The following is an 18,354-nucleotide window of genomic DNA, read 5'->3' as shown; positions in this document are numbered from 1 at the left end:
TTTTATACTGCCAACACCGTTCTGTTGATGCATTCCATTTTCAAATGTATTCATTTATGAACTAGTAGTTAGAAGTATAAAAGTTCTAACAGAAACCACAAAGCTCATCTACAGCCACACCACACTGGATACGCCCAATCTCATCTGATCTTGGAATCTAAGCAGTGTTTGGCCTGGTTAGTACTTGGATGGGAGACCACCTGGGAATACAAGGTGCTGTAGATATTTTTATACTGCCAACACCGTTCTGTTGATGCATTCCATTTTCAAACGTATTCATTTATGAACCAGTAGTTAGAAGTAGAAAAGTTCTAACAGAAACCACAAAGCTCATCTACAGCCACACCACACTGGATATGCCCAATCTCATCTGATCTTGGAAGCTAAGCAGTGTTGGGCCTGGTTAGTACTTGGATAGGAGACCACCTGGGAATACAAGGCACTGTAGATATTTTTATACTGCCAACACCGTTCTGTTGATGCATTCCATTTTCAAACGTATTCATTTATGAACCAGTAGTTAGAAGTATAAAAGTTCTAACAGAAACCACAAAGCTCATCTACAGCCACACCACACTGGATACGCCCAATCTCATCTGATCTTGGAAGCTAAGCAGTGTTTGGCCTGGTTAGTACTTGGATGGGAGACCACCTGGGAATACAAGGTGCTGTAGATATTTTTATACTGCCAACACCGTTCTGTTGATGCATTCCATTTTCAAATGTATTCATTTATGAACCAGTAGTTAGAAGTAGAAAAGTTCTAACAGAAACCACAAACCTCATCTACAGCCACACCACACTGGATACGCCCAATCTCATCTGATCTTGGAAGCTAAGCAGTGTTGGGCCTGGTTAGTTCTTGGATGGGAGACCACCTGGGAATACAAGGTGCTGTAGATATTTTTATACTGCCAACACCGTTCTGTTGATGCATTCCATTTTCAAATGTATTCATTTATGAACCAGTAGTTAGTAGTAGAAAAGTTCTAACAGAAACCACAAAGCTCATCTACAGCCACACAACACTGGATACGCCCAATCTCATCTGATCTTGGAAGCTAAGCAGTGTTGGGCCTGGTTAGTACTTGGATGGGAGACCAACTGGGAATAGAAGGCGCTGTAGATATTTTTATACTGCCAACACCGTTCTGTTGATGCATTCCATTTTCAAACGAATTCATTTATGAACCAGTAGTTAGAAGTAGAAAAGTTCTAACAGAAACCACAAAGCTCATCTACAGCCACACCACACTGGATATGCCCAATCTCATCTGATCTTGGAAGCTAAGCAGTGTTGGGCCTGGTTAGTACTTGGATGGGAGACCACCTGGGAATACAAGGTGCTGTAGATATTTTTATACTGCCAACACCGTTCTGTTGATGCATTCCATTTTCAAACATATTCATTTATGAACCAGTAGTTAGAAGTAGAAAAGTTCTAACAGAAACCACAAAGCTCATCTACAGCCACACCACACTGGATACGCCCAATCTCATCTGATCTTGGAAGCTAAGCAGTGTTGGGCCTGGTTAGTACTTGGATGGGAGCCCACCTGGGAATACAAGGTGCTGTAGATATTTTTATACTGCCAACACCGTTCTGTTGATGCATTCCATTTTCAAACGTATTCATTTATGAACCAGTAGTTAGAAGTATAAAAGTTCTAACAGAAACCACAAAGCACATCTACAGCCACACCACACTGGATACGCCCAATCTCATCTGATCTTGGAAGCTAAGCAGTGTTGGGCCTGGTTAATACTTGGATAGGAGACCACCTGGGAATACAAGGTGCTGTAGATATTTTTATACTGCCAACACCGTTCTGTTGATGCATTCCATTTTCAAACGTATTCATTTATGAACCAATAGTTAGAAGTAGAAAAGTTCTAACAGAAACCTCAAAGTTCATCTACAGCCACACCACACGGGATGTGCCCAATCTCACCTGATCTTGGAAGCTAAGCAGTGTTGGGCCTGGTTAGTACTTGGATGGGAGCCCACCTGGGAATACAAGGTGCTGTAGATATTTTTATACTGCCAACACCGTTCTGTTGATGCATTCCATTTTCAAATGTTTTCATTTATGAACCAGTAGTTAGAAGTAGAAAAGTTCTAACAGAAACCACAAAGCTCATCTACAGCCACACCACACTGGATACGCCCAATCTCATCTGATCTTGGAAGCTAAGCAGTGTTGGGCCTGGTTAGTACTTGGATGGGAGACCACCTGGTAATACAAGGTGCTGTAGATATTTTTATACTGCCAACACTGTTCTGTTGATGCATTCCATTTTCAAACGTATTCATTTATGAACCAGTAGTTAGAAGTAGAAAAGTTCTAACAGAAACCACAAAGCTCATCTACAGCCACAACACACTGGATACGCCCAATCTCGTCTGATCTTGGAAGCTAAGCAGTGTTGGGCCTTGTTAGTACTTAGATGGGAGACCACCTGGGAATACAAGGTGCTGTAGATATTTTTATACTGCCAACACTGTTCTGTTGATGCATTCCATTTTCAAACGTATTCATTTATGAACCAGTAGTTAGAAGTAGAAAAGTTCTAACAGAAACCACAAAGTTCATCTACAGCCACACCACACTGGATATGCCCAATCTCACCTGATCTTGGAAGCTAAGCAGTGTTGGGCCTGGTTAGTACTTGGATGGGAGCCCACCTGGGAATACAAGGTGCTGTAGATATTTTTATACTGCCAACACCGTTCTGTTGATGCATTCCATTTTCAAATGTATTCATTTATGAACCAGTAGTTAGAAGTATAAAAGTTCTAACAGAAACCACAATGCTCATCTACAGCCACACCACTCTGGATACGCCCAATCTCATCTGGTCTTGGAAGCTAAGCAGTGTTGGGCCTGGTTAGTACTTGGATGGGAGCCCACCTGGCAATACAAGGTGCTGTAGATATTTTTATACTGCCAACACCGTTCTGTTGATGCATTCCATTTTCAAACGTATTCATTTATGAACCAGTAGTTAGAAGTAGAAAAGTTCTAACAGAAACCACAAAGCTCATCTACAGCCACACCACTCTAGATACGCCCAATCTCATCTGGTCTTGGAAGCTAAGCAGTGTTGGGCCTGGTTAGTACTTGGATGGGAGCCCACCTGGCAATTCAAGGTGCTGTAGATATTTTTATACGGCCAACACCGTTCTGTTGATGCATTCCATTTTCAAATGTATTTATTTATGAACCAGTAGTTAGAAGTATAAAAGTTCTAACAGAAACCACAAAGCTCATCTACAGCCACACCACACTGGATACGCCCAATCTCATCTGATCTTGGAAGCTAAGCAGTGTTGGGCCTGGTTAATACTTGGATAGGAGACCACCTGGGAATACAAGGTGCTGTAGATATTTTTATACTGCCAACACCGTTCTGTTGATGCATTCCATTTTCAAACGTATTCATTTATGAACCAGTAGTTAGAAGTAGAAAAGTTCTAACAGAAACCACAAAGTTCATCTACAGCCACACCACACTGGATGTGCCCAATCTCACCTGATCTTGGACGCTAAGCAGTGTTGGGCCTGGTTAGTACTTGGATGGGAGCCCACCTGGGAATACAAGGTGCTGTAAATATTTTTATACTGCCAACACCGTTCTGTTGATGCATTCCATTTTCAACTGTTTTCATTTATGAACCAGTAGTTAGAAGTAGAAAAGTTCTAACAGAAACCACAAAGCTTATCTACAGCCACACCACACTGGATACGCCCAATCTCATCTGATCTTGGAAGCTAAGCAGTGTTGGGCCTGGTTAGTACTTGGATGGGAGACCACCTGGTAATACAAGGTGCTGTAGATATTTTTATACTGCCAACACCGTTCTGTTGATGCATTCCATTTTCAAACGTATTCATTTATGAACCAGTAGTTAGAAGTAGAAAAGTTCTAACAGAAACCACAAAGCTCATCTACAGCCACACCACACTGGATACGCCCAATCTCGTCTGATCTTGGAAGCTAAGCAGTGTTGGGCCTTGTTAGTACTTGGATGGGAGACCACTTGGGAATACAAGGTGCTGTAGATATTTTTATACTGCCAACACTGTTCTGTTGATGCATTCCATTTTCAAACGTATTCATTTATGAACCAGTAGTTAGAAGTAGAAAAGTTCTAACAGAAACCACAAAGTTCATCTACAGCCACACCACACTGGATATGCCCAATCTCACCTGATCTTGAAAGCTAAGCAGTGTTGGGCCTGGTTAGTACTTGGATGGGAGCCCACCTGGGAATACAAGGTGCTGTAGATATTTTTATACTGCCAACACCGTTCTGTTGATGCATTCCATTTTCAAACGTATTCATTTATGAACCAGTAGTTAGAAGTAGAAAAGTTCTAACAGAAACCATCTACAGCCACACCACACTGGATACGCCCAATCTCATCTGATCTTGGAAGCTAAGCAGTGTTGGGCTTGGTTAGTACTTGGATGGGAGACCACCTGGGAATACAAGGTGCTGTAGATATTTTTATACTGCCAACACCGTTCTGTTGATGCATTCCATTTTCAAACGTATTCATTTATGAACCAGTAGTTAGAAGTAGAAAAGTTCTAACAGAAACCACAAAGCTCATCTACAGCCACACCACACTGGATACGCCCAATCTCATCTGATCTTGGAAGCTAAGCAGTGTTGGGCCTGGTTAGTACTTGGATGGGAGCCCACCTGGGAATACAAAGTGCTGTAGATATTTTTATACTGCCAACACCGTTCTGTTGATGCATTCCATTTTCAAACGTATTCATTTATGAACCAGTAGTTAGAAGTATAAAAGTTCTAACAGAAACCACAAAGCTCATCTACAGCCACACCACACTGGATACGCCCAATCTCATCTGATCTTGGAAGCTAAGCAGTGTTGGGCCTGGTTAATACTTGGATAGGAGACCACCTGGGAATACAAGGTGCTGTAGATATTTTTATACTGCCAACACCGTTCTGTTGATGCATTCCATTTTCAAACGTATTCATTTATGAACCAGTAGTTAGAAGTAGAAAAGTTCTAACAGAAACCACAAAGCTCATCTACAGCCACACCACTCTGGATACGCCCAATCTCATCTGGTCTTGGAAGCTAAGCAGTGTTGGGCCTGGTTAAAACTTGGATGGGAGCCCACCTGGGAATACAAGGTGCTGTAGATATTTTTATACTGCCAACACCGTTCTGTTGATGCATTCCATTTTCAAACGTATTCATTTATGAACCAGTAGTTAGAAGTATAAAAGTTCTAACAGAAACCGCAAAGCTCATCTACAGCCACACCACACTGGATACGCCCAATCTCATCTGATCTTGGAAGCTAAGCAGTGTTTAGCCTGGTTAGTACTTGGATGGGAGACCACCTGGGAATACAAGGTGCTGTAGATATTTTTATACTGCCAACACCGTTCTGTTGATGCATTCCATTTTCAAATGTATTCATTTATGAACCAGTAGTTAGAAGTAGAAAAGTTCTAACAGAAACCACAAAGTTCATCTACAGCCACACCACACTGGATACGCCCACTCTCACCTGATCTTGGAAGCTAAGCAGTGTTGGGCCTGGTTAGTACTTGGATGGGAGCCCACCTGGGAATACAAGGTGCTGTAGATATTTTTATACTGCCAACACCGTTCTGTTGATGCATTCCATTTTCAAACGTATTCATTTATGAACCAGTAGTTAGAAGTAGAAAAGTTCTAACAGAAACCACAAAGCTCATCTACAGCCACACCACTCTGGATACGCCCAATCTCATCTGGTCTTGGAAGCTAAGCAGTGTTGGGCCTGGTTAGTACTTGGATGGGAGCCCACCTGGGAATACAAGGTGCTGTAGATATTTTTATACTGCCAACACCGTTCTGTTGATGCATTCCATTTTCAAACGTATTCATTTATGAACCAGTAGTTAGAAGTATAAAAGTTCTAACAGAAACCGCAACGCTCATCTACAGCCACACCACACTGGATGCGCCTAATCTCATCTGATCTTGGAAGCTAAGCAGTGTTTGGCCTGGTTAGTACTTGGATGGGAGACCACCTGGGAATACAAGGTGCTGTAGATTTTTTTATACTGCCAACACCGTTCTGTTGATGCATTCCATTTTCAAACGTATTCATTTATGAACCAGTAGTTAGAAGTATAAAAGTTCTAACAGAAACCACAAAGCTCATCTACAGCCACACCACACTGGATACGCCCAATCTCATCTGATCTTGGAAGCTAAGCAGTGTTTGGCCTGGTTAGTACTTGGATGAGAGACCACCTGGGAATACAAGGTGCTGTAGATATTTTTATACTGCCAACACCGTTCTGTTGATGCATTCCATTTTCAAATGTATTCATTTATGAACCAGTAGTTAGAAGTAGAAAAGTTCTAACAGAAACCACAAACCTCATCTACAGCCACACCACACTGGATACGCCCAATCTCATCTGATCTTGGAAGCTAAGCAGTGTTGGGCCTGGTTAGTACTTGGATGGGAGCCCACCTGGGAATACAAGGTGCTGTAGATATTTTTATACTGCCAACACCGTTCTGTTGATGCATTCCATTTTCAAACGTATTCATTTTTGAACCAGTAGTTAGAAGTAGAAAAGTTCTAACAGAAACCCCAAAGTTTATCTACAGCCACACCACACTGGATATGCCCAATCTCATCTGATCTTAGAAGCTTAGCAGTGTTGGGCCTGGTTAGTACTTGGATGGGAGACCACCTGGTAATACAAGGTGATGTAGATATTTTTTATACTGCCAACACCGTTCTGTTGATGCATTCCATTTTCAAATGTATTCATTTATGAACCAGTAGTTAGAAGTAGAAAAGTTCTAACAGAAACCACAAAGCTCATTTACAGCCACACCACTCTGGATACGCCCAATCTCATCTGATCTTGGAAGCTAAGCAGTGTTGGGTCTGGTTAGTGTTTGGATGGGAGACCACCTGGGAATACAAGGTGCTGTAGATATTTTTATACTGCCAACACCGTTCTGTTGATGCATTCCATTTTCAAACGTATTCATTTATGAACCAGTAGTTAGAAGTAGAAAAGTTCTAACAGAAACCACAAAGCTCATTTACAGGCACACCACACTGGATACGCCCAATCTCAACTGATCTTGGAAGCTAAGCAGTGTTGGGCCTGGTTAGTACTTGGATGGGAGACCACCTGGGAATACAAGGTGCTGTAGATATTTTTATACTGCCAACACCGTTCTGTTGATGCATTCCATTTTCAAACGTATTCATTTATGAACCAGTAGTTAGAAGTAGAAAAGTTCTAACAGAAACCACAAAGCGCATCTACAGCCACACCACACTGGATACGCCCAATCTCATCTGATCTTGGAAGCTAAGCAGTGTTGGGCCTGGTTAGTACTTGGATGGGAGACCACCTGGGAATACAAGGTGCTGTAGATATTTTTATACTGCCAACACCGTTCTGTTGATGCATTCCATTTTCAAATGTATTCATTTATGAACCAGTAGTTAGAAGTAGAAAAGTTCTAACAGAAACCACAAAGCTCATCTACAGCCACACCACACTGGATACGCCCAATCTCATCTGATCTTGGAAGCTAAGCAGTGTTGGGCCTGGTTAGTACTTGGATGGGAGACCACCTGGGAATACAAGGCGCTGTAGATATTTTTATACTGCCAACACCGTTCTGTTGATGCATTCCATTTTCAAATGTATTCATTTATGAACTAGTAGTTAGAAGTATAAAAGTTCTAACAGAAACCACAAAGCTCATCTACAGCCACACCACACTGGATACGCCCAATCTCATCTGATCTTGGAATCTAAGCAGTGTTTGGCCTGGTTAGTACTTGGATGGGAGACCACCTGGGAATACAAGGTGCTGTAGATATTTTTATACTGCCAACACCGTTCTGTTGATGCATTCCATTTTCAAACGTATTCATTTATGAACCAGTAGTTAGAAGTAGAAAAGTTCTAACAGAAACCACAAAGCTCATCTACAGCCACACCACACTGGATATGCCCAATCTCATCTGATCTTGGAAGCTAAGCAGTGTTGGGCCTGGTTAGTACTTGGATAGGAGACCACCTGGGAATACAAGGCACTGTAGATATTTTTATACTGCCAACACCGTTCTGTTGATGCATTCCATTTTCAAACGTATTCATTTATGAACCAGTAGTTAGAAGTATAAAAGTTCTAACAGAAACCACAAAGCTCATCTACAGCCACACCACACTGGATACGCCCAATCTCATCTGATCTTGGAAGCTAAGCAGTGTTTGGCCTGGTTAGTACTTGGATGGGAGACCACCTGGGAATACAAGGTGCTGTAGATATTTTTATACTGCCAACACCGTTCTGTTGATGCATTCCATTTTCAAATGTATTCATTTATGAACCAGTAGTTAGAAGTAGAAAAGTTCTAACAGAAACCACAAACCTCATCTACAGCCACACCACACTGGATACGCCCAATCTCATCTGATCTTGGAAGCTAAGCAGTGTTGGGCCTGGTTAGTACTTGGATGGGAGCCCACCTGGGAATACAAGGTGCTGTAGATATTTTTATACTGCCAACACCGTTCTGTTGATGCATTCCATTTTCAAACGTATTCATTTATGAACCAGTAGTTAGAAGTATAAAAGTTCTAACAGAAACCACAAAGCTCGTCTACAGCCACACCACACTGGATACGCCCAATCTCATCTGATCTTGGAAGCTAAGCAGTGTTGGGCCTGGTTAGTACTTGGATGGGAGCCCACCTGGGAATACAAGGTGCTGTAGATATTTTTATACTGCCAACACCGTTCTGTTGATGCATTCCATTTTCAAACGTATTCATTTATGAACCAGTAGTTAGAAGTATAAAAGTTCTAACAGAAACCACAAAGCTCGTCTACAGCCACACCACACTGGATACGCCCAATCTCATCTGATCTTGGAAGCTAAGCAGTGTTGGGCCTGGTTAGTACTTGGATGGGAGACCACCTGGGAATACAAAGCGCTGTAGATATTTTTATACTGCCAACACCGTTCTGTTGATGCATTCCATTTTCAAACGTATTCATTTTTGAACCAGTAGTTAGAAGTAGAAAAGTTCTAACAGAAACCCCAAAGCTCATCTACAGCCACACCACACTGGATATGCCCAATCTCATCTGATCTTAGAAGCTTAGCAGTGTTGGGCCTGGTTAGTACTTGGATGGGAGACCACCTGGTAATACAAGGTGATGTAGATATTTTTTATACTGCCAACACCGTTCTGTTGATGCATTCCATTTTCAACTGTTTTCATTTATGAACCAGTAGTTAGAAGTAGAAAAGTTCTAACAGAAACCACAAAGCTCATCTACAGCCACACCACACTGGATACGCCCAATCTCATCTGATCTTGGAAGCTAAGCAGTGTTGGGCCTGGTTAGTACTTGGATGGGAGACCACCTGGTAATACAAGGTGCTGTAGATATTTTTATACTGCCAACACCGTTCTGTTGATGCATTCCATTTTCAAACGTATTCATTTATGAACCAGTAGTTAGAAGTAGAAAAGTTCTAACAGAAACCACAAAGCTCATCTACAGCCACACCACACTGGATACGCCCAATCTCGTCTGATCTTGGAAGCTAAGCAGTGTTGGGCCTTGTTAGTACTTGGATGGGAGACCACCTGGGAATACAAGGTGCTGTAGATATTTTTATACTGCCAACACTGTTCTGTTGATGCATTCCATTTTCAAACGTATTCATTTATGAACCAGTAGTTAGAAGTAGAAAAGTTCTAACAGAAACCACAAAGTTCATCTACAGCCACACCACACTGGATATGCCCAATCTCACCTGATCTTGGAAGCTAAGCAGTGTTGGGCCTGGTTAGTACTTGGATGGGAGCCCACCTGGGAATACAAGGTGCTGTAGATATTTTTATACTGCCAACACCGTTCTGTTGATGCATTCCATTTTCAAACGTATTCATTTATGAACCAGTAGTTAGAAGTAGAAAAGTTCTAACAGAAACCATCTACAGCCACACCACACTGGATACGCCCAATCTCATCTGATCTTGAAAGCTAAGCAGTGTTGGGCCTGGTTAGTACTTGGATGGGAGACCACCTGGGAATACAAGGTGCTGTAAATATTTTTATACTGCCAACACCGTTCTGTTGATGCATTCCATTTTCAAACGTATTCATTTATGAACCAGTAGTTAGAAGTAGAAAAGTTCTAACAGAAACCACAAAGCTCATCTACAGCCACACCACACTGGATACGCCCAATCTCATCTGATCTTGGAAGCTAAGCAGTGTTGGGCCTGGTTAGTACTTGGATGGGAGCCCACCTGGGAATACAAGGTGCTGTAGATATTTTTATACTGCCAACACCGTTCTGTTGATGCATTCCATTTTCAAACGTATTCATTTATGAACCAGTAGTTAGAAGTATAAAAGTTCTAACAGAAACCACAAAGCTCATCTACAGCCACACCACACTGGATACGCCCAATCTCATCTGATCTTGGAAGCTAAGCAGTGTTGGGCCTGGTTAATACTTGGATAGGAGACCACCTGGGAATACAAGGTGCTGTAGATATTTTTATACTGCCAACACCGTTCTGTTGATGCATTCCATTTTCAAACGTATTCATTTATGAACCAGTAGTTAGAAGTATAAAAGTTCTAACAGAAACCGCAAAGCTCATCTACAGCCACACCACACTGGATACGCCCAATCTCATCTGATCTTGGAAGCTAAGCAGTGTTTGGCCTGGTTAGTACTTGGATGGGAGACCACCTGGGAATGCAAGGTGCTGTAGATATTTTTATACTGCCAACACCGTTCTGTTGATGCATTCCATTTTCAAATGTATTCATTTATGAACCAGTAGTTAGAAGTAGAAAAGTTCTAACAGAAACCACAAAGTTCATCTACAGCCACACCACACTGGATACGCCCACTCTCACCTGATCTTGGAAGCTAAGCAGTGTTGGGCCTGGTTAGTACTTGGATGGGAGCCCACCTGGGAATACAAGGTGCTGTAGATATTTTTATACTGCCAACACCGTTCTGTTGATGCATTCCATTTTCAAACGTATTCATTTATGAACCAGTAGTTAGAAGTAGAAAAGTTCTAACAGAAACCACAAAGCTCATCTACAGCCACACCACTCTGGATACGCCCAATCTCATCTGGTCTTGGAAGCTAAGCAGTGTTGGGCCTGGTTAGTACTTGGATGGGAGCCCACCTGGGAATACAAGGTGCTGTAGATATTTTTATACTGCCAACACCGTTCTGTTGATGCATTCCATTTTCAAACGTATTCATTTATGAACCAGTAGTTAGAAGTATAAAAGTTCTAACAGAAACCGCAACGCTCATCTACAGCCACACCACACTGGATACGCCCAATCTCATCTGATCTTGGAAGCTAAGCAGTGTTTGGCCTGGTTAGTACTTGGATGGGAGACCACCTGGGAATACAAGGTGCTGTAGATTTTTTTATACTGCCAACACCGTTCTGTTGATGCATTCCATTTTCAAATGTATTCATTTATGAACCAGTAGTTAGAAGTAGAAAAGTTCTAACAGAAACCACAAAGCTCATCTACAGCCACACCACACTGGATATGCCCAATCTCATCTGATCTTGGAAGCTAAGCAGTGTTGGGCCTGGTTAGTACTTGGATAGGAGACCACCTGGGAATACAAGGCACTGTAGATATTTTTATACTGCCAACACCGTTCTGTTGATGCATTCCATTTTCAAACGTATTCATTTATGAACCAGTAGTTAGAAGTATAAAAGTTCTAACAGAAACCACAAAGCTCATCTACAGCCACACCACACTGGATACGCCCAATCTCATCTGATCTTGGAAGCTAAGCAGTGTTTGGCCTGGTTAGTACTTGGATGGGAGACCACCTGGGAATACAAGGTGCTGTAGATATTTTTATACTGCCAACACCGTTCTGTTGATGCATTCCATTTTCAAACGTATTCATTTATGAACCAGTAGTTAGAAGTATAAAAGTTCTAACAGAAACCACAAAGCTCGTCTACAGCCACACCACACTGGATACGCCCAATCTCATCTGATCTTGGAAGCTAAGCAGTGTTGGGCCTGGTTAGTACTTGGATGGGAGACCACCTGGGAATACAAGGCGCTGTAGATATTTTTATACTGCCAACACCGTTCTGTTGATGCATTCCATTTTCAAACGTATTCATTTTTGAACCAGTAGTTAGAAGTAGAAAAGTTCTAACAGAAACCCCAAAGCTCATCTACAGCCACACCACACTGGATATGCCCAATCTCATCTGATCTTAGAAGCTTAGCAGTGTTGGGCCTGGTTAGTACTTGGATGGGAGACCACCTGGTAATACAAGGTGATGTAGATATTTTTTATACTGCCAACACCGTTCTGTTGATGCATTCCATTTTCAAATGTATTCATTTATGAACCAGTAGTTAGAAGTAGAAAAGTTCTAACAGAAACCACAAAGCTCATTTACAGCCACACTACTCTGGATACGCCCAATCTCATCTGATCTTGGAAGCTAAGCAGTGTTGGGTCTGGTTAGTGTTTGGATGGGAGACCACCTGGGAATACAAGGTGCTGTAGATATTTTTATACTGCCAACACCGTTCTGTTGATGCATTCCATTTTCAAACGTATTCATTTATGAACCAGTAGTTAGAAGTAGAAAAGTTCTAACAGAAACCACAAAGCTCATTTACAGCCACACCACACTGGATACGCCCAATATCATCTGATCTTGGAAGCTAAGCAGTGTTGGGCCTGGTTAGTACTTGGATGGGAGACCACCTGGGAATACAAGGTGCTGTAGATATTTTTATACTGCCAACACCGTTCTGTTGATGCATTCCATTTTCAAACGTATTCATTTATGAACCAGTAGTTAGAAGTAGAAAAGTTCTAACAGAAACCACAAAGCGCATCTACAGCCACACCACACTGGATACGCCCAATCTCATCTGATCTTGGAAGCTAAGCAGTGTTGGGCCTGGTTAGTACTTGGATGGGAGACCACCTGGGAATACAAGGTGCTGTAGATATTTTTATACTGCCAACACCGTTCTGTTGATGCATTCCATTTTCAAATGTATTCATTTATGAACCAGTAGTTAGAAGTAGAAAAGTTCTAACAGAAACCACAAAGCTCATCTACAGCCACACCACACTGGATACGCCCAATCTCATCTGATCTTGGAAGCTAAGCAGTGTTGGGCCTGGTTAGTACTTGGATGGGAGACCACCTGGGAATACAAGGCGCTGTAGATATTTTTATACTGCCAACACCGTTCTGTTGATGCATTCCATTTTCAAATGTATTCATTTATGAACCAGTAGTTAGAAGTATAAAAGTTCTAACAGAAACCACAAAGCTCATCTACAGCCACACCACACTGGATACGCCCAATCTCATCTGATCTTTGAATCTAAGCAGTGTTTGGCCTGGTTAGTACTTGGATGGGAGACCACCTGGGAATACAAGGTGCTGTAGATATTTTTATACTGCCAACACCGTTCTGTTGATGCATTCCATTTTCAAACGTATTCATTTATGAACCAGTAGTTAGAAGTAGAAAAGTTCTAACAGAAACCACAAAGCTCATCTACAGCCACACCACACTGGATATGCCCAATCTCATCTGATCTTGGAAGCTAAGCAGTGTTGGGCCTTTTAGTACTTGGATAGGAGACCACCTGGGAATACAAGGCACTGTAGATATTTTTATACTGCCAACACCGTTCTGTTGATGCATTCCATTTTCAAACGTATTCATTTATGAACCAGTAGTTAGAAGTATAAAAGTTCTAACAGAAACCACAAAGCTCATCTACAGCCACACCACACTGGATACGCCCAATCTCATCTGATCTTGGAAGCTAAGCAGTGTTTGGCCTGGTTAGTACTTGGATGGGAGACCACCTGGGAATACAAGGTGCTGTAGATATTTTTATACTGCCAACACCGTTCTGTTGATGCATTCCATTTTCAAATGTATTCATTTATGAACCAGTAGTTAGAAGTAGAAAAGTTCTAACAGAAACCACAAACCTCATCTACAGCCACACCACACTGGATACGCCCAATCTCATCTGATCTTGGAAGCTAAGCAGTGTTGGGCCTGGTTAGTACTTGGATGGGAGCCCACCTGGGAATACAAGGTGCTGTAGATATTTTTATACTGCCAACACCGTTCTGTTGATGCATTCCATTTTCAAACGTATTCATTTATGAACCAGTAGTTAGAAGTATAAAAGTTCTAACAGAAACCACAAAGCTCGTCTACAGCCACACCACACTGGATACGCCCAATCTCATCTGATCTTGGAAGCTAAGCAGTGTTGGGCCTGGTTAGTACTTGGATGGGAGACCACCTGGGAATACAAAGCGCTGTAGATATTTTTATACTGCCAACACCGTTCTGTTGATGCATTCCATTTTCAAACGTATTCATTTTTGAACCAGTAGTTAGAAGTAGAAAAGTTCTAACAGAAACCCCAAAGCTCATCTACAGCCACACCACACTGGATATGCCCAATCTCATCTGATCTTAGAAGCTTAGCAGTGTTGGGCCTGGTTAGTACTTGGATGGGAGACCACCTGGTAATACAAGGTGATGTAGATATTTTTTATACTGCCAACACCGTTCTGTTGATGCATTCCATTTTCAAATGTATTCATTTATGAACCAGTAGTTAGAAGTAGAAAAGTTCTAACAGAAACCACAAAGCTCATTTACAGCCACACCACTCTGGATACGCCCAATCTCACCTGATCTTGGAAGCTAAGCAGTGTTGGGTCTGGTTATTGTTTGGATGGGAGACCACCTGGGAATACAAGGTGCTGTAGATATTTTTATACTGCCAACACCGTTCTGTTGATGCATTCCATTTTCAAACGTATTCATTTATGAACCAGTAGTTAGAAGTAGAAAAGTTCTAACAGAAACCACAAAGCTCATTTACAGCCACACCACACTGGATACGCCCAATCTCATCTGATCTTGGAAGCTAAGCAGTGTTGGGCCTGGTTAGTACTTGGATGGGAGACCACCTGGGAATACAAGGTGCTGTAGATATTTTTATACTGCCAACACCGTTCTGTTGATGCATTCCATTTTCAAACGTATTCATTTATGAACCAGTAGTTAGAAGTAGAAAAGTTCTAACAGAAACCACAAAGCGCATCTACAGCCACACCACACTGGATACGCCCAATCTCATCTGATCTTGGAAGCTAAGCAGTGTTGGGCCTGGTTAGTACTTGGATGGGAGACCACCTGGGAATACAAGGTGCTGTAGATATTTTTATACTGCCAACACCGTTCTGTTGATGCATTCCATTTTCAAATGTATTCATTTATGAACCAGTAGTTAGAAGTAGAAAAGTACTAACAGAAACCACAAAGCTCATCTACAGCCACACCACACTGGATACGCCCAATCTCATCTGATCTTGGAAGCTAAGCAGTGTTGGGCCTGGTTAGTACTTGGATGGGAGACCACCTGGGAATACAAGGCGCTGTAGATATTTTTATACTGCCAACACCGTTCTGTTGATGCATTCCATTTTCAAATGTATTCATTTATGAACCAGTAGTTAGAAGTATAAAAGTTCTAACAGAAACCACAAAGCTCATCTACAGCCACACCACACTGGATACGCCCAATCTCATCTGATCTTGGAATCTAAGCAGTGTTTGGCCTGGTTAGTACTTGGATGGGAGACCACCTGGGAATACAAGGTGCTGTAGATATTTTTATACTGCCAACACCGTTCTGTTGATGCATTCCATTTTCAAATGTATTCATTTATGAACCAGTAGTTAGAAGTAGAAAGGTTCTAACAGAAACCACAAAGCTCAGCTACAGCCACACCACACTGGATACGCCCAATCTCATTTGATCTTGGAAGCTAAGCAGTGTTGGGCCCGGTTAGTACTTGGATGGGAGACCACCTGGTAATACAAGGTGCTGTAGATATTTTTATACTGCCAACACCGTTCTGTTGATGCATTCCATTTTCAAACGTATTCATTTATGAACCAGTAGTTAGAAGTAGAAAAGTTCTAACAGAAACCACAAAGCTCATCTACAGCCACACTACACTGGATACGCCCAATCTCGTCTGATCTTGGAAGCTAAGCAGTGTTTGGCCTTGTTAGTACTTGGATGGGAGACCACCTGGGAATACAAGGTGCTGTAGATATTTTTATACTGCCAACACTGTTCTGTTGATGCATTCCATTTTCAAACGTATTCATTTATGAACCAGTAGTTAGAAGTAGAAAAGTTCTAACAGAAACCACAAAGCTCATCTACAGCCACACCACACTGTATACACCCAATCTCACCTGATCTTGGAAGCTAAGCAGTGTTGGGCCTGGTTAGTACTTGGATGGGAGACCACCTGGGAATACAAGGCGCTGTAGATATTTTTATACTGCCAACACCGTTCTGTTGATGCATTCCATTTTCAAACGTATTCATTTATGAACCAGTAGTTAGAAGTAGAATAGTTCTAACAGAAACCACAAAGCTCATCTACAGCCACACCACACTGGATACGCCCAATCTCATCTGATCTTGGAAGCTAAGCAGTGTTGTGCCTGGTTAGTACTTGGATGGGAGACCACCTGGGAATACAAGGCGCTGTAGATATTTTTATACTGCCAACACCGTTCTGTTGATGCATTCCATTTTCAAATGTATTCATTTATGAACCAGTAGTTAGAAGTATAAAAGTTCTAACAGAAACCACAAAGCTCATCTACAGCCACACCACACTGGATACGCCCAATCTCATCTGATCTTGGAATCTAAGCAGTGTTTGGCCTGGTTAGTACTTGGATGGGAGACCACCTGGGAATACAAGGTGCTGTAGATATTTTTATACTGCCAACACCGTTCTGTTGATGCATTCCATTTTCAAATGTATTCATTTATGAACCAGTAGTTAGAAGTAGAAAGGTTCTAACAGAAACCACAAAGCTCATCTACAGCCACACCACACTGGATACGCCCAATCTCATTTGATCTTGGAAGCTAAGCAGTGTTGGGCCTGGTTAGTACTTGGATGGGAGACCACCTGGTAATACAAGGTGCTGTAGATATTTTTATACTGCCAACACCGTTCTGTTGATGCATTCCATTTTCAAACGTATTCATTTATGAACCAGTAGTTAGAAGTAGAAAGTTCTAACAGAAACCACAAAGCTCATCTACAGCCACACTACACTGGATACGCCCAATCTCGTCTGATCTTGGAAGCTAAGCAGTGTTGGGCCTTGTTAGTACTTGGATGGGAGACCACCTGGGAATACAAGGTGCTGTAGATATTTTTATACTGCCAACACTGTTCTGTTGATGCATTCCATTTTCAAACGTATTCATTTATGAACCAGTAGTTAGAAGTAGAAAAGTTCTAACAGAAACCACAAAGCTCATCTACAGCCACACCACACTGTATACACCCAATCTCACCTGATCTTGGAAGCTAAGCAGTGTTGGGCCTGGTTAGTACTTGGATGGGAGACCACCTGGGAATACAAGGCGCTGTAGATATTTTTATACTGCCAACACCGTTCTGTTGATGCATTCCATTTTCAAACGTATTCATTTATGAACCAGTAGTTAGAAGTAGAAAAGTTCTAACAGAAACCCCAAAGCTCATCTACAGCCACACCACACTGGATATGCCCAATCTCATCTGATCTTAGAAGCTTAGCAGTGTTGGGTCTGGTTAGTGTTTGGATGGGAGACCACCTGGGAATACAAGGTGCTGTAGATATTTTTATACTGCCAACACCGTTCTGTTGATGCATTCCATTTTCAAACGTATTCATTTATGAACCAGTAGTTAGAAGTAGAAAAGTTCTAACAGAAACCACAAAGCTCATTTACAGCCACACCACTCTGGATACGCCCAATCGCACCTGATCTTGGAAGCTAAGAAGTGTTGGGTCTGGTTAGTGTTTGGATGGGAGACCACCTGGGAATACAAGGTGCTGTAGATATTTTTATACTGCCAACACCGTTCTGTTGATGCATTCCATTTTCAAACGTATTCATTTATGAACCAGTAGTTAGAAGTAGAAAAGTTCTAACAGAAACCACAAAGCTCATTTACAGCCACACCACACTGGATACGCCCAATCTCATCTGATCTTGGAAGCTAAGCAGTGTTGGGCCTGGTTAGTACTTGGATGGGAGACCACCTGGGAATACAAGGTGCTGTAGATATTTTTCTACTGCCAACACCGTTCTGTTGATGCATTACATTTTCAAACGTATTCATTTATGAACCA

The 18,354-nt window shown here is 41.9% G+C and overlaps 50 non-coding genes and 31 pseudogenes across 50 annotated transcripts; all 81 read left to right on the top strand.

Moving 5' to 3' along the window:
* The first annotated feature begins 106 nt into the window (after positions 1–106).
* On the top strand, positions 107–225 carry LOC134889069 (5S ribosomal RNA; annotated as a pseudogene).
* A 107-nt stretch (positions 226–332) lies between these two features.
* On the top strand, positions 333–451 carry LOC134889579 (5S ribosomal RNA; annotated as a pseudogene).
* Positions 452–558: 107 nt separating this feature from the next.
* LOC135067101 (5S ribosomal RNA) lies at positions 559–677 on the top strand. The gene has a single exon (XR_010253326.1). It is a non-coding gene; the product is annotated as a 5S ribosomal RNA (ribosomal RNA).
* Positions 678–784: 107 nt separating this feature from the next.
* On the top strand, positions 785–903 carry LOC135065108 (5S ribosomal RNA). Its single transcript, XR_010251397.1, has one exon. It is a non-coding gene; the product is annotated as a 5S ribosomal RNA (ribosomal RNA).
* Positions 904–1,010: 107 nt separating this feature from the next.
* Positions 1,011–1,129, top strand: LOC134892506 (5S ribosomal RNA; annotated as a pseudogene).
* Positions 1,130–1,236: 107 nt separating this feature from the next.
* LOC135059019 (5S ribosomal RNA) lies at positions 1,237–1,355 on the top strand. The gene has a single exon (XR_010245440.1). It is a non-coding gene; the product is annotated as a 5S ribosomal RNA (ribosomal RNA).
* Positions 1,356–1,462: 107 nt separating this feature from the next.
* On the top strand, positions 1,463–1,581 carry LOC135061247 (5S ribosomal RNA). The gene has a single exon (XR_010247634.1). It is a non-coding gene; the product is annotated as a 5S ribosomal RNA (ribosomal RNA).
* A 107-nt stretch (positions 1,582–1,688) lies between these two features.
* On the top strand, positions 1,689–1,807 carry LOC134885167 (5S ribosomal RNA). Its single transcript, XR_010169290.1, has one exon. It is a non-coding gene; the product is annotated as a 5S ribosomal RNA (ribosomal RNA).
* Positions 1,808–1,914: 107 nt separating this feature from the next.
* Positions 1,915–2,033, top strand: LOC134890685 (5S ribosomal RNA; annotated as a pseudogene).
* A 107-nt stretch (positions 2,034–2,140) lies between these two features.
* LOC135067442 (5S ribosomal RNA) lies at positions 2,141–2,259 on the top strand. Its single transcript, XR_010253657.1, has one exon. It is a non-coding gene; the product is annotated as a 5S ribosomal RNA (ribosomal RNA).
* Positions 2,260–2,366: 107 nt separating this feature from the next.
* LOC135065525 (5S ribosomal RNA) lies at positions 2,367–2,485 on the top strand. The gene has a single exon (XR_010251805.1). It is a non-coding gene; the product is annotated as a 5S ribosomal RNA (ribosomal RNA).
* A 107-nt stretch (positions 2,486–2,592) lies between these two features.
* On the top strand, positions 2,593–2,711 carry LOC134886503 (5S ribosomal RNA). Its single transcript, XR_010170583.1, has one exon. It is a non-coding gene; the product is annotated as a 5S ribosomal RNA (ribosomal RNA).
* Positions 2,712–2,818: 107 nt separating this feature from the next.
* LOC134892560 (5S ribosomal RNA) lies at positions 2,819–2,937 on the top strand (annotated as a pseudogene).
* Positions 2,938–3,044: 107 nt separating this feature from the next.
* On the top strand, positions 3,045–3,163 carry LOC134894839 (5S ribosomal RNA; annotated as a pseudogene).
* Positions 3,164–3,270: 107 nt separating this feature from the next.
* Positions 3,271–3,389, top strand: LOC134885165 (5S ribosomal RNA). The gene has a single exon (XR_010169288.1). It is a non-coding gene; the product is annotated as a 5S ribosomal RNA (ribosomal RNA).
* Positions 3,390–3,496: 107 nt separating this feature from the next.
* Positions 3,497–3,615, top strand: LOC134892916 (5S ribosomal RNA; annotated as a pseudogene).
* Positions 3,616–3,722: 107 nt separating this feature from the next.
* On the top strand, positions 3,723–3,841 carry LOC135067440 (5S ribosomal RNA). Its single transcript, XR_010253655.1, has one exon. It is a non-coding gene; the product is annotated as a 5S ribosomal RNA (ribosomal RNA).
* Positions 3,842–3,948: 107 nt separating this feature from the next.
* On the top strand, positions 3,949–4,067 carry LOC134895681 (5S ribosomal RNA). The gene has a single exon (XR_010171934.1). It is a non-coding gene; the product is annotated as a 5S ribosomal RNA (ribosomal RNA).
* Positions 4,068–4,174: 107 nt separating this feature from the next.
* LOC134890575 (5S ribosomal RNA) lies at positions 4,175–4,293 on the top strand (annotated as a pseudogene).
* Positions 4,294–4,391: 98 nt separating this feature from the next.
* Positions 4,392–4,510, top strand: LOC134902182 (5S ribosomal RNA). Its single transcript, XR_010175653.1, has one exon. It is a non-coding gene; the product is annotated as a 5S ribosomal RNA (ribosomal RNA).
* A 107-nt stretch (positions 4,511–4,617) lies between these two features.
* LOC135070754 (5S ribosomal RNA) lies at positions 4,618–4,736 on the top strand. Its single transcript, XR_010256907.1, has one exon. It is a non-coding gene; the product is annotated as a 5S ribosomal RNA (ribosomal RNA).
* A 107-nt stretch (positions 4,737–4,843) lies between these two features.
* LOC134885164 (5S ribosomal RNA) lies at positions 4,844–4,962 on the top strand. The gene has a single exon (XR_010169287.1). It is a non-coding gene; the product is annotated as a 5S ribosomal RNA (ribosomal RNA).
* Positions 4,963–5,069: 107 nt separating this feature from the next.
* LOC134895156 (5S ribosomal RNA) lies at positions 5,070–5,188 on the top strand (annotated as a pseudogene).
* A 107-nt stretch (positions 5,189–5,295) lies between these two features.
* Positions 5,296–5,414, top strand: LOC134888560 (5S ribosomal RNA; annotated as a pseudogene).
* Positions 5,415–5,521: 107 nt separating this feature from the next.
* Positions 5,522–5,640, top strand: LOC134891064 (5S ribosomal RNA; annotated as a pseudogene).
* Positions 5,641–5,747: 107 nt separating this feature from the next.
* Positions 5,748–5,866, top strand: LOC134884483 (5S ribosomal RNA). Its single transcript, XR_010168629.1, has one exon. It is a non-coding gene; the product is annotated as a 5S ribosomal RNA (ribosomal RNA).
* Positions 5,867–5,973: 107 nt separating this feature from the next.
* On the top strand, positions 5,974–6,092 carry LOC135069167 (5S ribosomal RNA). The gene has a single exon (XR_010255356.1). It is a non-coding gene; the product is annotated as a 5S ribosomal RNA (ribosomal RNA).
* A 107-nt stretch (positions 6,093–6,199) lies between these two features.
* LOC134888986 (5S ribosomal RNA) lies at positions 6,200–6,318 on the top strand (annotated as a pseudogene).
* Positions 6,319–6,425: 107 nt separating this feature from the next.
* LOC135061245 (5S ribosomal RNA) lies at positions 6,426–6,544 on the top strand. Its single transcript, XR_010247632.1, has one exon. It is a non-coding gene; the product is annotated as a 5S ribosomal RNA (ribosomal RNA).
* A 107-nt stretch (positions 6,545–6,651) lies between these two features.
* On the top strand, positions 6,652–6,770 carry LOC134896230 (5S ribosomal RNA; annotated as a pseudogene).
* Positions 6,771–6,878: 108 nt separating this feature from the next.
* Positions 6,879–6,997, top strand: LOC134893029 (5S ribosomal RNA; annotated as a pseudogene).
* A 107-nt stretch (positions 6,998–7,104) lies between these two features.
* LOC134887845 (5S ribosomal RNA) lies at positions 7,105–7,223 on the top strand (annotated as a pseudogene).
* Positions 7,224–7,330: 107 nt separating this feature from the next.
* LOC135068127 (5S ribosomal RNA) lies at positions 7,331–7,449 on the top strand. The gene has a single exon (XR_010254335.1). It is a non-coding gene; the product is annotated as a 5S ribosomal RNA (ribosomal RNA).
* Positions 7,450–7,556: 107 nt separating this feature from the next.
* On the top strand, positions 7,557–7,675 carry LOC135059267 (5S ribosomal RNA). The gene has a single exon (XR_010245677.1). It is a non-coding gene; the product is annotated as a 5S ribosomal RNA (ribosomal RNA).
* A 107-nt stretch (positions 7,676–7,782) lies between these two features.
* LOC134889068 (5S ribosomal RNA) lies at positions 7,783–7,901 on the top strand (annotated as a pseudogene).
* A 107-nt stretch (positions 7,902–8,008) lies between these two features.
* LOC134889578 (5S ribosomal RNA) lies at positions 8,009–8,127 on the top strand (annotated as a pseudogene).
* Positions 8,128–8,234: 107 nt separating this feature from the next.
* On the top strand, positions 8,235–8,353 carry LOC135067100 (5S ribosomal RNA). The gene has a single exon (XR_010253325.1). It is a non-coding gene; the product is annotated as a 5S ribosomal RNA (ribosomal RNA).
* A 107-nt stretch (positions 8,354–8,460) lies between these two features.
* LOC135061244 (5S ribosomal RNA) lies at positions 8,461–8,579 on the top strand. The gene has a single exon (XR_010247631.1). It is a non-coding gene; the product is annotated as a 5S ribosomal RNA (ribosomal RNA).
* A 107-nt stretch (positions 8,580–8,686) lies between these two features.
* On the top strand, positions 8,687–8,805 carry LOC135064931 (5S ribosomal RNA). Its single transcript, XR_010251227.1, has one exon. It is a non-coding gene; the product is annotated as a 5S ribosomal RNA (ribosomal RNA).
* A 107-nt stretch (positions 8,806–8,912) lies between these two features.
* LOC134885429 (5S ribosomal RNA) lies at positions 8,913–9,031 on the top strand. Its single transcript, XR_010169543.1, has one exon. It is a non-coding gene; the product is annotated as a 5S ribosomal RNA (ribosomal RNA).
* A 107-nt stretch (positions 9,032–9,138) lies between these two features.
* LOC134896229 (5S ribosomal RNA) lies at positions 9,139–9,257 on the top strand (annotated as a pseudogene).
* Positions 9,258–9,365: 108 nt separating this feature from the next.
* LOC135067439 (5S ribosomal RNA) lies at positions 9,366–9,484 on the top strand. Its single transcript, XR_010253654.1, has one exon. It is a non-coding gene; the product is annotated as a 5S ribosomal RNA (ribosomal RNA).
* A 107-nt stretch (positions 9,485–9,591) lies between these two features.
* Positions 9,592–9,710, top strand: LOC135060778 (5S ribosomal RNA). Its single transcript, XR_010247170.1, has one exon. It is a non-coding gene; the product is annotated as a 5S ribosomal RNA (ribosomal RNA).
* A 107-nt stretch (positions 9,711–9,817) lies between these two features.
* On the top strand, positions 9,818–9,936 carry LOC134886502 (5S ribosomal RNA). The gene has a single exon (XR_010170582.1). It is a non-coding gene; the product is annotated as a 5S ribosomal RNA (ribosomal RNA).
* Positions 9,937–10,034: 98 nt separating this feature from the next.
* Positions 10,035–10,153, top strand: LOC135069286 (5S ribosomal RNA). The gene has a single exon (XR_010255472.1). It is a non-coding gene; the product is annotated as a 5S ribosomal RNA (ribosomal RNA).
* A 107-nt stretch (positions 10,154–10,260) lies between these two features.
* On the top strand, positions 10,261–10,379 carry LOC135061243 (5S ribosomal RNA). Its single transcript, XR_010247630.1, has one exon. It is a non-coding gene; the product is annotated as a 5S ribosomal RNA (ribosomal RNA).
* A 107-nt stretch (positions 10,380–10,486) lies between these two features.
* LOC134885163 (5S ribosomal RNA) lies at positions 10,487–10,605 on the top strand. The gene has a single exon (XR_010169286.1). It is a non-coding gene; the product is annotated as a 5S ribosomal RNA (ribosomal RNA).
* Positions 10,606–10,712: 107 nt separating this feature from the next.
* Positions 10,713–10,831, top strand: LOC135070039 (5S ribosomal RNA). The gene has a single exon (XR_010256213.1). It is a non-coding gene; the product is annotated as a 5S ribosomal RNA (ribosomal RNA).
* A 107-nt stretch (positions 10,832–10,938) lies between these two features.
* LOC134891062 (5S ribosomal RNA) lies at positions 10,939–11,057 on the top strand (annotated as a pseudogene).
* Positions 11,058–11,164: 107 nt separating this feature from the next.
* Positions 11,165–11,283, top strand: LOC134884482 (5S ribosomal RNA). The gene has a single exon (XR_010168628.1). It is a non-coding gene; the product is annotated as a 5S ribosomal RNA (ribosomal RNA).
* A 107-nt stretch (positions 11,284–11,390) lies between these two features.
* Positions 11,391–11,509, top strand: LOC135065604 (5S ribosomal RNA). The gene has a single exon (XR_010251881.1). It is a non-coding gene; the product is annotated as a 5S ribosomal RNA (ribosomal RNA).
* A 107-nt stretch (positions 11,510–11,616) lies between these two features.
* LOC134889577 (5S ribosomal RNA) lies at positions 11,617–11,735 on the top strand (annotated as a pseudogene).
* Positions 11,736–11,842: 107 nt separating this feature from the next.
* On the top strand, positions 11,843–11,961 carry LOC135067098 (5S ribosomal RNA). The gene has a single exon (XR_010253324.1). It is a non-coding gene; the product is annotated as a 5S ribosomal RNA (ribosomal RNA).
* Positions 11,962–12,068: 107 nt separating this feature from the next.
* Positions 12,069–12,187, top strand: LOC135063101 (5S ribosomal RNA). The gene has a single exon (XR_010249440.1). It is a non-coding gene; the product is annotated as a 5S ribosomal RNA (ribosomal RNA).
* A 107-nt stretch (positions 12,188–12,294) lies between these two features.
* LOC134896228 (5S ribosomal RNA) lies at positions 12,295–12,413 on the top strand (annotated as a pseudogene).
* Positions 12,414–12,521: 108 nt separating this feature from the next.
* LOC134894563 (5S ribosomal RNA) lies at positions 12,522–12,640 on the top strand (annotated as a pseudogene).
* A 107-nt stretch (positions 12,641–12,747) lies between these two features.
* On the top strand, positions 12,748–12,866 carry LOC134885321 (5S ribosomal RNA). Its single transcript, XR_010169439.1, has one exon. It is a non-coding gene; the product is annotated as a 5S ribosomal RNA (ribosomal RNA).
* Positions 12,867–12,973: 107 nt separating this feature from the next.
* Positions 12,974–13,092, top strand: LOC135068115 (5S ribosomal RNA). The gene has a single exon (XR_010254321.1). It is a non-coding gene; the product is annotated as a 5S ribosomal RNA (ribosomal RNA).
* Positions 13,093–13,199: 107 nt separating this feature from the next.
* On the top strand, positions 13,200–13,318 carry LOC135059266 (5S ribosomal RNA). The gene has a single exon (XR_010245676.1). It is a non-coding gene; the product is annotated as a 5S ribosomal RNA (ribosomal RNA).
* Positions 13,319–13,425: 107 nt separating this feature from the next.
* LOC134893473 (5S ribosomal RNA) lies at positions 13,426–13,544 on the top strand (annotated as a pseudogene).
* Positions 13,545–13,651: 107 nt separating this feature from the next.
* Positions 13,652–13,769, top strand: LOC134893006 (5S ribosomal RNA; annotated as a pseudogene).
* Positions 13,770–13,876: 107 nt separating this feature from the next.
* LOC135067097 (5S ribosomal RNA) lies at positions 13,877–13,995 on the top strand. Its single transcript, XR_010253323.1, has one exon. It is a non-coding gene; the product is annotated as a 5S ribosomal RNA (ribosomal RNA).
* A 107-nt stretch (positions 13,996–14,102) lies between these two features.
* Positions 14,103–14,221, top strand: LOC135061242 (5S ribosomal RNA). Its single transcript, XR_010247629.1, has one exon. It is a non-coding gene; the product is annotated as a 5S ribosomal RNA (ribosomal RNA).
* Positions 14,222–14,328: 107 nt separating this feature from the next.
* On the top strand, positions 14,329–14,447 carry LOC134885428 (5S ribosomal RNA). Its single transcript, XR_010169542.1, has one exon. It is a non-coding gene; the product is annotated as a 5S ribosomal RNA (ribosomal RNA).
* Positions 14,448–14,554: 107 nt separating this feature from the next.
* On the top strand, positions 14,555–14,673 carry LOC134896227 (5S ribosomal RNA; annotated as a pseudogene).
* A 108-nt stretch (positions 14,674–14,781) lies between these two features.
* LOC134896678 (5S ribosomal RNA) lies at positions 14,782–14,900 on the top strand (annotated as a pseudogene).
* Positions 14,901–15,007: 107 nt separating this feature from the next.
* LOC134902144 (5S ribosomal RNA) lies at positions 15,008–15,126 on the top strand. The gene has a single exon (XR_010175616.1). It is a non-coding gene; the product is annotated as a 5S ribosomal RNA (ribosomal RNA).
* Positions 15,127–15,233: 107 nt separating this feature from the next.
* Positions 15,234–15,352, top strand: LOC135068103 (5S ribosomal RNA). The gene has a single exon (XR_010254310.1). It is a non-coding gene; the product is annotated as a 5S ribosomal RNA (ribosomal RNA).
* Positions 15,353–15,459: 107 nt separating this feature from the next.
* Positions 15,460–15,578, top strand: LOC135059265 (5S ribosomal RNA). Its single transcript, XR_010245675.1, has one exon. It is a non-coding gene; the product is annotated as a 5S ribosomal RNA (ribosomal RNA).
* Positions 15,579–15,685: 107 nt separating this feature from the next.
* On the top strand, positions 15,686–15,804 carry LOC134889067 (5S ribosomal RNA; annotated as a pseudogene).
* Positions 15,805–15,911: 107 nt separating this feature from the next.
* Positions 15,912–16,030, top strand: LOC134888910 (5S ribosomal RNA; annotated as a pseudogene).
* Positions 16,031–16,137: 107 nt separating this feature from the next.
* On the top strand, positions 16,138–16,256 carry LOC135061023 (5S ribosomal RNA). The gene has a single exon (XR_010247416.1). It is a non-coding gene; the product is annotated as a 5S ribosomal RNA (ribosomal RNA).
* Positions 16,257–16,363: 107 nt separating this feature from the next.
* Positions 16,364–16,482, top strand: LOC135066762 (5S ribosomal RNA). The gene has a single exon (XR_010253003.1). It is a non-coding gene; the product is annotated as a 5S ribosomal RNA (ribosomal RNA).
* A 107-nt stretch (positions 16,483–16,589) lies between these two features.
* Positions 16,590–16,708, top strand: LOC134884535 (5S ribosomal RNA). Its single transcript, XR_010168679.1, has one exon. It is a non-coding gene; the product is annotated as a 5S ribosomal RNA (ribosomal RNA).
* A 107-nt stretch (positions 16,709–16,815) lies between these two features.
* LOC134889066 (5S ribosomal RNA) lies at positions 16,816–16,934 on the top strand (annotated as a pseudogene).
* A 107-nt stretch (positions 16,935–17,041) lies between these two features.
* LOC135069482 (5S ribosomal RNA) lies at positions 17,042–17,160 on the top strand. Its single transcript, XR_010255662.1, has one exon. It is a non-coding gene; the product is annotated as a 5S ribosomal RNA (ribosomal RNA).
* Positions 17,161–17,266: 106 nt separating this feature from the next.
* On the top strand, positions 17,267–17,385 carry LOC134901063 (5S ribosomal RNA). Its single transcript, XR_010174559.1, has one exon. It is a non-coding gene; the product is annotated as a 5S ribosomal RNA (ribosomal RNA).
* A 107-nt stretch (positions 17,386–17,492) lies between these two features.
* On the top strand, positions 17,493–17,611 carry LOC135066761 (5S ribosomal RNA). The gene has a single exon (XR_010253002.1). It is a non-coding gene; the product is annotated as a 5S ribosomal RNA (ribosomal RNA).
* A 107-nt stretch (positions 17,612–17,718) lies between these two features.
* On the top strand, positions 17,719–17,837 carry LOC134896501 (5S ribosomal RNA; annotated as a pseudogene).
* A 107-nt stretch (positions 17,838–17,944) lies between these two features.
* On the top strand, positions 17,945–18,063 carry LOC134897203 (5S ribosomal RNA; annotated as a pseudogene).
* A 107-nt stretch (positions 18,064–18,170) lies between these two features.
* Positions 18,171–18,289, top strand: LOC134902143 (5S ribosomal RNA). Its single transcript, XR_010175615.1, has one exon. It is a non-coding gene; the product is annotated as a 5S ribosomal RNA (ribosomal RNA).
* Positions 18,290–18,354: the final 65 nt, after the last annotated feature.

Source organism: Pseudophryne corroboree, chromosome 3, assembly GCF_028390025.1.
Source record: "Pseudophryne corroboree isolate aPseCor3 chromosome 3, aPseCor3.hap2, whole genome shotgun sequence".
Taxonomy (NCBI): domain Eukaryota; kingdom Metazoa; phylum Chordata; class Amphibia; order Anura; family Myobatrachidae; genus Pseudophryne; species Pseudophryne corroboree.
This window is presented reverse-complemented; position numbering and strand designations above follow the sequence as displayed.